General features: G+C 40.9%; 1 protein-coding gene across 1 annotated transcript in view; it reads right to left on the bottom strand.

Moving 5' to 3' along the window:
- LOC141060642 (dynein axonemal heavy chain 3-like) overlaps window positions 1–12,011 on the bottom strand; it is a 2,648,786-nt gene that overhangs the window by 694,328 nt on the left and 1,942,447 nt on the right. The window lies entirely within an intron of this gene.

The following is a 12,011-nucleotide window of genomic DNA, read 5'->3' as shown; positions in this document are numbered from 1 at the left end:
TAGAATTTCATAACATTAGGACGGCAAATTGAAGCTATTCACATTTTCACACAAATGTTGCTTTAGCCCCAAATTTCACACTTTTGCAAGAGGTAGCATCAAAAAGTGGGTCACACTGTTTGTTATGCACTTAATTAAGAGCACGGCGATATTCCAAATGTTGTCATAAACCTCAGTTTGGACAAATGGCATGGCTCAGAAGTGAAGGAGCACTATTTGAATTTTGGAACACAAAATTGGCTGAAATAAATTGCTGGCATCATGTCACATTTGCAGGGCCCCTAAGGTGCCTAAACAGCAGAAACCCTCACAAGTGCCCCCATTTTGAAAATGAAACCCCACAAGCATTTTATCCAGGGGTATAGTGACCATTTTATACCCCCAGTTACTACACAGAATTTGATAATATTAGGTTGTAATATTGAAAATTTTAAATTTTTTCACAAAATTGTTGCTTTAGCCTCAAATCCGTAATTTTCACAATGAATAACAGGAAAAAACGAACACAATAATTTGTTAGGCAATTTTTCTCGAATGTGATAATATGTGGCCAAAACTTCTGTTTGGGCACATAACCGACCTAGGAAAGGATAATATTTGTCTGGAATAGATTGTGAATGCCATGTCACATTTGGAGAGCCCCTGACATGCGAAAACAGAAGAAACCCCCACAAATGACCCCTTTTTAGAAACTAAACACCTCAGGGAATTCATCTAGGGGTGTACTAAGCATTTTTAACCTACACGTGATTCACAAAATTTTATAACATTTAGATGTGAGAACAAAAAATTACTTTTTTTCCACTAAAATACTGTTTTAGCACCAAATTTATAATTTAAGCAAGGGGTAATAGGAGAAAATGGACCCTATAATTTTTTAATGCACTTTTCCCCAAGCGTGGCTGTCCCATATATGTGGATGTATATTACTGTTTGAGTTCATGGTAGGGATCGAATAGAGAGAGCATCACTTGGCTTTTAAAACACAGATTTCATTTCAATAAATTGTGGGTATCATTAGGAGAGCCCCTACGATGCCAGACCAGAAGAAACCCTAAATATCCATTAACCTGACAGTTTTATAGATCTAGTCGGTACGGACGCGGCGATACCAATTATGTGCACTTACTTGTTTATTTTTGTTTTAACACAATGGCTGTCTTTTCAGTGTCGAAACAGCTTTTTCATGATTTGTGAGTTTTTTGTGGGGTCTTTTTTCCCTTTTTACATATTTTGTGTAACTTTTTTTTAATTTTTCACTAAGTCCCACTGTGGGACATGTTTAATTTTTACTGTGATCAGTAGTCTCGTGCAGTGCAGTACTCATGTGTTACAGGCTTCTGTACCCTGGGATCATCACATAACCTCAGGATACCATCGACAGCAGCGATTCTGATCACAGGGGTCCATTGGTTACAAAGGGTGTCTTTTAATCCATTTTAAGCAACTAAATACCGCTGTAGCGATTGACAACAATATTTAAGGGGTTAATCGGCAGCGATCGTTTATTAAATCTGGCGAGGTTGTACTCTTATTCCCAATCACCATTTTAAAATGGTGCTGAGGGAATAAGACCCCTTAGGACCACCATTTTTATGCATATTGGCAGTTGTTAAGGGGTTAATAATCATTGCTTCACATACTGTATATTTTATATTGTAAAATAAGAATTATTTAACTTGCTACTTTTTATTTAAAGAAATTTTACTAGTTTAAAATTACAGATAGCACATTTGTGTCTTACACAGCTTCCCCGTCCTTTGGTCACATACAAGGCTCTATTTAAATCACTTTGGGCATCAACTGTCTTATTGACATGTGTACAATGTGATCAATCATTTCGCGCAGTGCTGATGCTAAAGTGGTTGTCCACTGCTCGGACAAAGTTTCCTCAATTATTATATCCCCTTATGTAAAATGTAAACAGCCTATTCTCACTTGCAGTGTCTGCTCTGTTCCAATAATGCTGGTGATCAGCAAACCCGAACTGTAAAGTTTGTGGTTCATGCTGCCACCTGGTGTCCGGTGACGAACTCCACACTGACTTTTTTTCCAGAAGTCTGTTTTAGGCCAGGATCACACATGTGAGAAACTCGGATGAGTCTCGCATCTTAATACCCGGCATTGCCGCCTGTACTCGGGAGTGGAGCGTGCGGTTGCATAGAAATACATGCAGCCGCACACTCCACTCCCGAGTGTCGGTGCCGGGTATTGACGTACGAGACTCGTCAGAGTTTCTCGCAAGTCTGACCCCAGCCTTACTGTTCAGCATTGGTGCATAATAAAGTTTGTTGAAAGGTTGCTGCGAAGTCAATCAAAAAGCTTGTAGGCTGTGGTCACCTCGAGAGCCATCACAGCAATCTGATTGGTCGGCGATAAGGATGAGCAAACACTAAAATGCTCAAATGTTCATTGGTCGAACTGAGCAATTCCTAATACTCACATAATACTGTATGGCTGAGAAATGTAACACACCATTTTTTTTTTAGTGTTATATATCGCAAAAATGTACCCCAGAACACGGAATAGTGTATGGGAAAGAAATGTGAGCAAACAAGCAATTTTTGTACTGTTATATTCCAGCAAAATGTTACAGAAATCAAGTAATACTGTATGGATAAGTAATCTATTTCTGAAATATTTTTCTACACTTTTTGTAAGTTTTATATACAGCCGTAATGTAGCTGTATGGGTGAGTCATTGAATCCATAAAATAATTTTGTAAGAAAATATTTTGAAAGTGCAGTTGACGTACTTATGCAGTCAAAAAGGCTTTGCAGAAAGTGCAAAGCCAAGGCGAAGTTATGGAGGAAGATCATGCAAAGACCAGTGAAAGGCAACTGGCGAGTCTGATTAAAATATTGAATATTATAAACACTTTATGTGCTGCTGTCATCTGGTGGTATGGAAAAGTGTGGGCTAATCCAGGCTTTGTTTATTTTTATGAGAGTGAACCTGTCTGCATTCTCTATTGACAGGCGAAAGACCATGTGTGTTACTACCCCCCCCCGGTGGCACTAAAAACCCGCTCAGACAAGATGCTAGTGGCAAGGCAGTAAAACACCACCAAGGCATAGAGAGACAACACATGCCTAGTGTTCAGTTTTGATACCCAATAGTTGAAAGTCGCAGAGGAATTAGGGACTACGCTGCCTTGGTCATCCATTGACTGACCATGTTTAAAAACTTTTCCCTCCTTATCAAAAATACCTGGTCATCAGGCCCTGTTAGCTGGGCTGGTGTCCTCATTGTTAACCATTCCATGCTAAGCAGATGAGATGAGGCTGGGCTGGCTTTAATATCTCTGTGCTATGTCTTCCCCACCTGGTCCCCATGCAAAGCTTCATATTTAATTGTGAGCAGCAACTGTTTAATTAGGCAAATAAGTGGGATGGCTGTGCTGACTATGGCATCATAGCCACTCTCCATCTTTGTGGAGTCCTCAAAGTGTTGGTTACCCTCACAAATATCAGACTTCCATGCCCACTCTTTAGTTGTTATGCACAGAGGCTGACGAGAATATAAACAAGTGTGTTGGAGCTGGTACTCAACCACTGGCCTCTTCTGCTCACAATGCCTTTCCAGCATTTGCAGTGTGGAGTTCCAAGAAGTGGTGATGTCGCACACCAGTCAGTGAGATGGCACTTCCATGCACTGCTTCAGCACTGCCAGTGCAGAAATGGGCACTGACGCAGTGTACCTTGACCATAAGCTCTGGCAAATCTATGTAGAGTTATGCTCAAAAGTTTACATACCCAAGCAGAATGTTTGCTTTCTTGTCCTTTTTTCAGAGAATATGAATGCTATCTCCAAAAGTTATTCTCCACTCATGGTTAGTGGTTGGGTGAAGCCATTTAATGTTAAACTACTGTGTTTTCTCTTTTTAAATCATAATGACAACCCAAAACATCCAAATTATCTTGATCAAAAGTTCACATACCCTGATGATTTTTGCCTGATAACATGCACAGAATTTGACACAAATGGGTTTGAATGGCTACTAAAGGGAACATCCTCCTGTGACCTGTTTGCTTGTAATTAGTAGCGTGTGTGCATAAAAGCTGAGTGAGTTTATGGGATCCAGACAGACTCTTGCATCTTTCATCCAGCCACTGACGTTTTTGGATTGTGAGTCATGGGGAAAGCAAAAGAAATGTCAATGGATCTATGGGAAAATGTAGTTGAACTGTATAAAACAGGAAAGGTGAAAGGGATACAAAAAGATATCCAAGGAATTGATAATGCCAGTCAGCAGCATTCAAACTGTGATCAACAAATGTAAAATTAGGGTATCTGTAAAAACAAAACCACGGTCAGGTAGACCAACATAAGTTTCCTCCACAACTGCCAGGAAAATTGTTCGGGATGCAAAGAAAAACCCACACATAACATCAGCTGAAATTCTGGACTCTCTGAAAACTAGCGGTGTGGCGGTTTCAAGATGAACTTGAAGAAAAATGGGCTGCATGGTTGAGTTGCCAGAAGAAAGCCATTACTGCGCAAATTCCACAAAGTATCTCGCCTACAATACGCAAAATAGCACAGAGACAAGCGTCAAAACTTCTAGAACTAGGTAATTTGGAGTGATGAGATCAAAATTGAACCTTTTGGCCACAACCATGAACATTACATTTGGAGAGAGGTCAACAAGGCCTATGATGAAAGCAACACCATTTCTACTGTAAAGCACGGAGGTGGATCACTGATGTTTTGGGGTGTGTGAGCTACAAAGGCACAGGAAATTTGGTCAAAGTTGAATGCAGCATGTTATCAGCAAATACTGGAGGCAAACTTGCAATCTTCAGCCCAGAAGCTGTGCATGGGACGTACTTGGATGTTCCAACATGACAATGATCCAAAACACAAGGCCAAATCGTCCTGTCATTGGCTACCGCAGAGCAAAGTGAAGGTTCTGGAGTGGCCATCTCAGTCTCCTGACCTCAATATCATTGAGCTACTCTGGGGAGATCTTAAGCATGCAGTTCATGCTTGACAGCCCAGGAATTTACAGGAACTGGAGTTTTTTTGCCAAGAAGAGTAGGCAGCTTTGCCATCTGAGAAAATGAAGAACCTTATTCAAAACTAGCATAAAAGACTTCAAGCTGTCATTAATGTTATAGGGGTAATACACTGTATTAAGAAATGGAGTATGTGAACTTTTGATCAGGGTCATTTGGATGTTTTGGGTTGTCATTTTGATTTAAAAAGAGAAAACACAGTAGTTTGACAATAAATGGCTTCACTCAACCACTAACCATGAGTGGAGAAAAAATTTTAGTGTTATCACTCATATTCTCTGAAAAAAAGCCAAGAAAGCAAAAATTCTGCTGAGGTATGTAAACTTTTGACCACAACTGTATGTTTTCATAAACCGCTGTATTACCAAGTTGAGCACAAGTGCCATGCACGGTACGTGTGTAAGCTTGCCAAGCTTCACAGCTGCCACCAGGTTCTTCCATTATCACTCACGACCATGCCTGTTTGGAGGTTCCGAGGCAAAAACCACAGATCTGTCTGGTCTGTTATTCTTTTAAGTAACTCTGCCATGGTGTGAGGTTTGTCTCCTAGACAAATTAGCTTCAGCAGAACCTGTTACCGCTTCGCTTAAACAGTGCTGCAGAGCTTCCAGCTCATGTTTAAGATGTGCTCTGAGATATCAAACAGAACAAGTGGTTGGGCAGCAGTGCACTCAATCCCTTTGACTTGTGGAGCAGGGCCAGGTCAATGGCCCATGGAAGCACATCCAAGGGAACCATCAAAAAGTAGTGTGACATCTGCATGAATTTTGGATCAGTCTGCTTGCCTGATTTGAAGGGGGTGAGGTGGAAGACAGATGCCCATGGGTTGCAGGTGCTAACTCTGCACTTTCAGCAGGGGACTGGATGGAAAACAAAGAGAAGGAACTAGCAGCACTTTCAGCCATGCAATCTAAAATCACCTCTACGTTGTTAGGAATGGCAGAATGCACTAAATAAAAATAATAATAAAGTGCGTTCCCCGCTTGGGGTCCACCGTGCAGTAGGTGTTACAACCGCTGCTGAGTAATGGCAGACGAGCAATATGGCGATATAATGCACTCGGGTTCAACTTCACCCGAATTGCGCAAAGCGGGTTCTGTTCACACACAGAGGCGCCGCAACAAAAACATACAAAAAGGCTGAGCCTGTTAGAGTGACAGGCCTCAGGTAAATGCACACACGGTATAAGGTCACAGGAGCAGGAACTAAGACAGAGGGGCTGCGTTCGTCTAGACCTCCCATGTGTGCGGCGTCACTACTGCAAAAGCCAAGAAGGGCTGCAACTGCAGCGCGGCGCAGGACACTGCTGCTGGACGACACAGCTACAAAGCAGGCGCTATGTCGGACGCTAGCGCAGAGGTGCGGTGTGCACAGTGGCCTAAGGCTTGCCACAGACTGGCGCAGACTACTGAACTAATTCCCTAACCACATGTATAATATCAGAGGGAAGGGGTTTCATAATAAGTCAATCACCAGAATCATACATAAGTCACCATTCACACAAAGCAGTATAGTCTATACTAGCGCATGGCGGAACGGCCATGCGCACTTTTTATAGCAGCCGGGACCTTCCAGAAGCTTCCAGATCTCTGAGATGGACCAATGAGATCTGGAGCAGGACCTGAGCACATGACTCCCGATCTCCAATGGGAAACTGTCTCATGAGCATGCTCAGTAGGAGGACAGAGGGACTTAGCCCCTGGAGAGATTTGCTGCAGGGCAATCTCCTCTGCGGTAGATAAAGAGCAAGAGACTGCAGAATGTAAGGGTCTGGATTCCTGCAGAGCAGATGCAGGAACCAGACTCCTAACATACGTATTTTGGTATCACCATTCTTCCAACGGTACTGGGCCTATGAAATTACACAGAATGTCCTGTTGTCTGCATGCACCAGAGGAAGGTATTTCATTTGAGCGTGTAACAGATCAACCACGTCCTCTCTCTCCCTGCAGCAGCTACACCACCACCAGCAGCAACAAATCCCATATTTAATGCTCTCCTCATTTTTTGCACCCCAAAAAGTGCCAACTATTACCAGCCTGTATACAAAGAGAGAGTAGCCAGCGGATGATTGCACTTCCTTTATGCAGCGTGCCCCAACAGAGTCTGTTTTCAGAATACCTGCCAAAAAATAAATAAAACAAAACACAAAAACAGTGTTGGCTACCTCCTAATCGGCCTCTTCCACCTACACTGCCACGTTCACCAACTCCACTTGGACCTCTGCCTTCTGGTTCAAGATTATTATTTTGTATATTTTTTTAATTGTATGTTATTTTAAGTTTTTAAATCATTTTCCTATCCACATTTGTTTTCAGGGCAATTGTCTTGATCTTACCCCATTTAGCTTCCTTCTGCAGCCTCTAGCTCTTACTATGACCATTTTAAAGCCACTTTACAGAACCGAAGTTTGGATTCCCTTTTACTTCTATTTGGTTCAGTATCTGGGTCAAGTTTGGGTCACAGCTCAATGCTCAAACCAAACTTTGAACTACACTTTTGACAAAACCAGACGAACCCAAACATTCACGGGTCTGTTCATCCCTAATTAGAAATGTCCTTATTTTTGAAAGAAAAGCACGTTTTTTCCCAATGAAGCTAACATTAAATGATTCAGAAATACACTCTATACATTGCTATTGCGATAAATGTCTATTCTAGCTGCAAATGTCTTTTTTGCAATGTAATATATTCATATAGGTGTATAGAGGCCCATTTCCAACAACCATCACTCCAGTGTTCTTATGGTATTTTGTGTTTGCTAACTGTGTAAGAAGGCTAATGGATGGTTAGAATACCCTTGAAAACCCTTGTGCAAGTATGTTAGCACAGCTGAAAACAGTTTGGCTGATTAGAGAAGCTATAAACCGACCTTCCTTTGAGCTAGTTGAGAATCTGGAGCATTACATTTGTTGGTTCCATTAAACTCTCAAAATGGCCAGAAAAAAAGAACTTTCATGTGAAACTCGACAGTCTATTCTTGTTCTTAGAAATGAAGGCTATTCCATGCGAGAAATTGCCAAGAAACTGAAGATTTCCTACAACATGTGTACTACTCCCTTCAGAGGAGAGCACAAACAGGCTCTAACCAGAGTAAAAAGAGAAGTGGGAGGACCCGCTGCACAACTGAGCAACAAGACAAGTGCATTAGAGTCTGTAGTTTGAGAAATTAATGCCTCACAGGTCCTCAACTGGCAGCTTCTTAAAATAGTACACGCAAAATGTCAGTGTCAACATCTACAGTGAAGAGGTGACTCCAGGATGGTGGCCTTCAGGGCAGAGTGGCAAAGAAAAAGCCATATCTGAGACTGGCTAATAAAAGAAAAAGATTAATATGGGCAAAAGAACACAGACATTGGACAGAGGAAGATTGGAAAAAAGTGTTATGGTCAGACGAATCCAAGTTTGAGGTGTTTGGATCAAACAGAACATTTGTGAGATGCAGAACAACTGAAAAGATGCTAGAAGAGTGCCTGACGCCATCTGTCAAGCATGGTGGAGGTAATGTGATGGTCTGGGGTTGCTTTGGTGCTGGTAAAGTGGGAGATTTGTACAAGGTAAAAGGGATTTTGAATAAGGAAGGCTATCACTCCATTTTGCAAATCCATTCAATACCCTGTGGATAGCGCTTGATTGGAGACAATTTCATCCTACAACAGGACAATGACCCTAAGCACACCTCCAAATTATGAAAGAACTATTTAGGGAAGAAGCAGGAAGCTGGTGTTCTATCTGTAATGGAGTGGCCAGTGCAGTCACCAGATCTCAACCGCATTGAGCTGTTGTGGGAGCAGCTTGATCGTATTGTATGCAAAAAATGCCCATAAAGCCAAACCAACTTGTGGGAGGGGCTTCTGGAAGCATGGGGTGAAATTTCTCCAGATTACCTCAGCAAATTAACTGCTAGAATGCCAAACGTCTGCAATCCTGTAATTGCTGCAAAGGGAGCGTTCTTTGACCAAAGCAAAGTTTGAAGGAGAAAATTATTATTTCAAATAAAAATCTTTTTTTGAACCTTGTCTATGTCTGGACTAGATTTCATATTCATTTGGCACCTCATTTGATTAATAAAAGTATGAGTTTTCATGGAAAGCACAAAATTGTCTGGGTGACCCCAAACTTTTGAACCGTAGTGCATATACATATATACACATATATATATATGTCTCCTCTCATGTATATTGCCATCCCTTGTTGCACAGTGCCCTCTTGTTATGTACAGCACTATTCCTAGCCTCAGGTTTATACATTGCTATTTGACTAGTTTTCCTGATGGCTAGGTTAGCTTTCTCCATTTTTGTGACTATTGAGCTATCTTTGGGGTCATTTAGCAACCTATACATTATGCCTTTTGACACTTTGTCCTTCAACCAATCGGAAGCTGATTTCATCATTGGTCAGGTTAATATACCAGGTCAGTTTCTTCATACGCCTACTGACCAACTTCGCTCTCGCGATTAGGAAAGAATGTGTAAAAAGAAGACATGATTTCAACTCCATTACGCCACTCTAGCAGAATACCATAGAGTTAAAAGGATACCTAGAGGCCTTAGAGTTACTCTTAGGCCCACTCTTTTCTCAGATAAAGTGGATTTCTGTAACAAATTTGAAGCAATTTTAAATAAATGCTCCATGGATTTGATCTTACTCACTAAAGAATTTCTACAGAAAGAGTTATTATCTATTGATACAGAAATTAATAATGCTGAACAGCAATTACGTGGGATACTTCCCCAAGAAGAATTCAATAAAATTAAATCACAGGTTGAAAAATTTAATACAGAATTTCAAACCCAACTTCAAGAACGTAAAATAATTAAGTTCCTGAGGGATGCAGATGATTCAACAGAAAAACGTCTATTTTTGGAGAAATCGCAATATGTCCAGAGAACGGAGAATGACAAGACGATGGGACTCTTCTTTTTCTAGCAACTATGATAGTGATACCTCTAAGGGTTCCTTTCATACTTTTTCCCAAAGGCGGGGAAGAGGACTGAGAATTCTGAGCAAAAGAGGGGGTCAAGGAGGGACAGACGCTACGGCAACCCGGCTACAGACCCGTTCCCAGGTAAACTCGGATCAATTGGTTTATAATATTTCATCCTATATTTTATCCTCTTCAGAGATATCTGCTCTTCAAAAGGGCCTTTCATTTTGCCCGACACCGAGATTCAATGAATTTACCTTAGATCAAGAGATTCATCGTTTCTATAGGTCCATACGTTTAAAAGTTCATTTTTCTAAGGATGTGTTTCCTTTACAATCGGTATTGGATGATGTTTCATCCAGTTCTAGTTCCAATACAGACCAATTGACTCTGAAGAAGTTGAATTTTTATAAATCTAGTAATTATACTCCACCGAGGTCCTACCATCCAGTGGAGACTTACATTAGTCTTGTTCAAAAGGACTTCAAGAATAAACTACATCAGATTCATAATGGTCAGTATCATATCATGAACCATATGTCTAGGACTGAACGCATGGCCATAGATGACTTATTTCAAAGCAAACAACTTATTGTGAAACCGGCGGATAAGGGCGGCTCTATTGTTACTATGGACAAACAATATTATGTTGATGAAATTTATACTCAACTTAAAGGGAATCTGTCACCTACCCTTTGGCGAGCGATGAAAACGAGGTCAGTCCGGTCCAATGGGCAGTGTTCCCGATGTGTGCCACCTCCCCATCCTTGCCCGCCATCCGCAGGTTATTGCTGAATTGGAGTAGGTGTATGCCATTTTTTGCGCGTGCGCTAAGCATTCATAGCTAGCGCACGTGCAGTATGCTTTTCCCAATTGCGGGCAAAGCCGAAAAGCCGGACTGCGCATGCGCCGGTTAACTAAGCCCCGGAACACAGCAAAATACTTCCAGGGCTTGGTTAACCGGCGCATGCGCAGTCCGCATTTCACAACATAAATCCACTATTCGCTGTAAAAGAACCCTTTTGCCTATTCCAGCACATTTTATTTCTCACAATCATAATATTTCACAACTTCGTTATCAAATTATTGAAAGTGTACCATTAGCCAGGCGAGGTGGCAATAGAAAATAAAGACTAAAAGAAAGAGAAGCCTATTGGATTTTCGTTCTCCAAACATTGGAACCTCTTGGCCTCAATAGAGAATATGAAGTCTTCTATTGATTTTTTCTTTTGAGTGATCCCCATTGGTATCGCTCTATATAGTAGTCATTATGGCGTTGCTATGTTTTCGTCTTCTTGTAGTAGCCAGTTTATTATTATAAATATGATCTAATATATTTCTTGGAATATGATCACCTACGTATATACATATATATAGATATGCATGCACGTATACACTGTGTTCCAAATTATTATGCAAATGATATTTTTCTATGATTTTCCTAAATAGTCAGTACAAATGACGGTCAGTCTAATAAAAGTCATCACCCGTTAGAGTATACATCAAATTTTATTGAAGAAACCTCCCAATGATAACAGTATAATCTCCAAAATGAATAAAAACTCAAATTGCACTGTTCCAAATTATTAGGCACAGTAGAATTTCTAAACATTTGATCTGTTTTAAAGAACTGAAAATGTTCATTTGTGGAATTTGCAGCATTAGGAGGTCACATTCACCGAACAAAAAAGCTATTTAACTCCAAAACATCCTAACTGGCCAAGTTACATGCTATCATAGGAACCCTTCTGTGACATCACCTTCACAATTCTTGCATCCATTGAACTTTGGAGTTTTTGGAGAGTTTCTGCTTGGATTTCTTTGCATGAAGTCCCAGAGTTGCTGTTTTGATGTGAACTGCCTCCCTCATAGATCTTTTGCTTGATGATACTCCAAAGGTTCTCTACAGGGTTGAGGTCAGGGGAAGATGGTGACCACACCATGAGTTTATCTCCTTTTATGCCTATAGCAGTCAATGACTCAGAGGTATTCTTTGCAGCATGAGATGGTACATTGTCATGCATGAAGAGGATTTTGCTCCTGAAGGCACATTTCTGCTTTTTATA

Source organism: Dendrobates tinctorius, unplaced genomic scaffold, assembly GCF_039654945.1.
Source record: "Dendrobates tinctorius isolate UK_male_01 unplaced genomic scaffold, ASM3965494v1 ptg000241l, whole genome shotgun sequence".
Classification (NCBI taxonomy): domain Eukaryota; kingdom Metazoa; phylum Chordata; class Amphibia; order Anura; family Dendrobatidae; genus Dendrobates; species Dendrobates tinctorius.
This window is presented reverse-complemented; position numbering and strand designations above follow the sequence as displayed.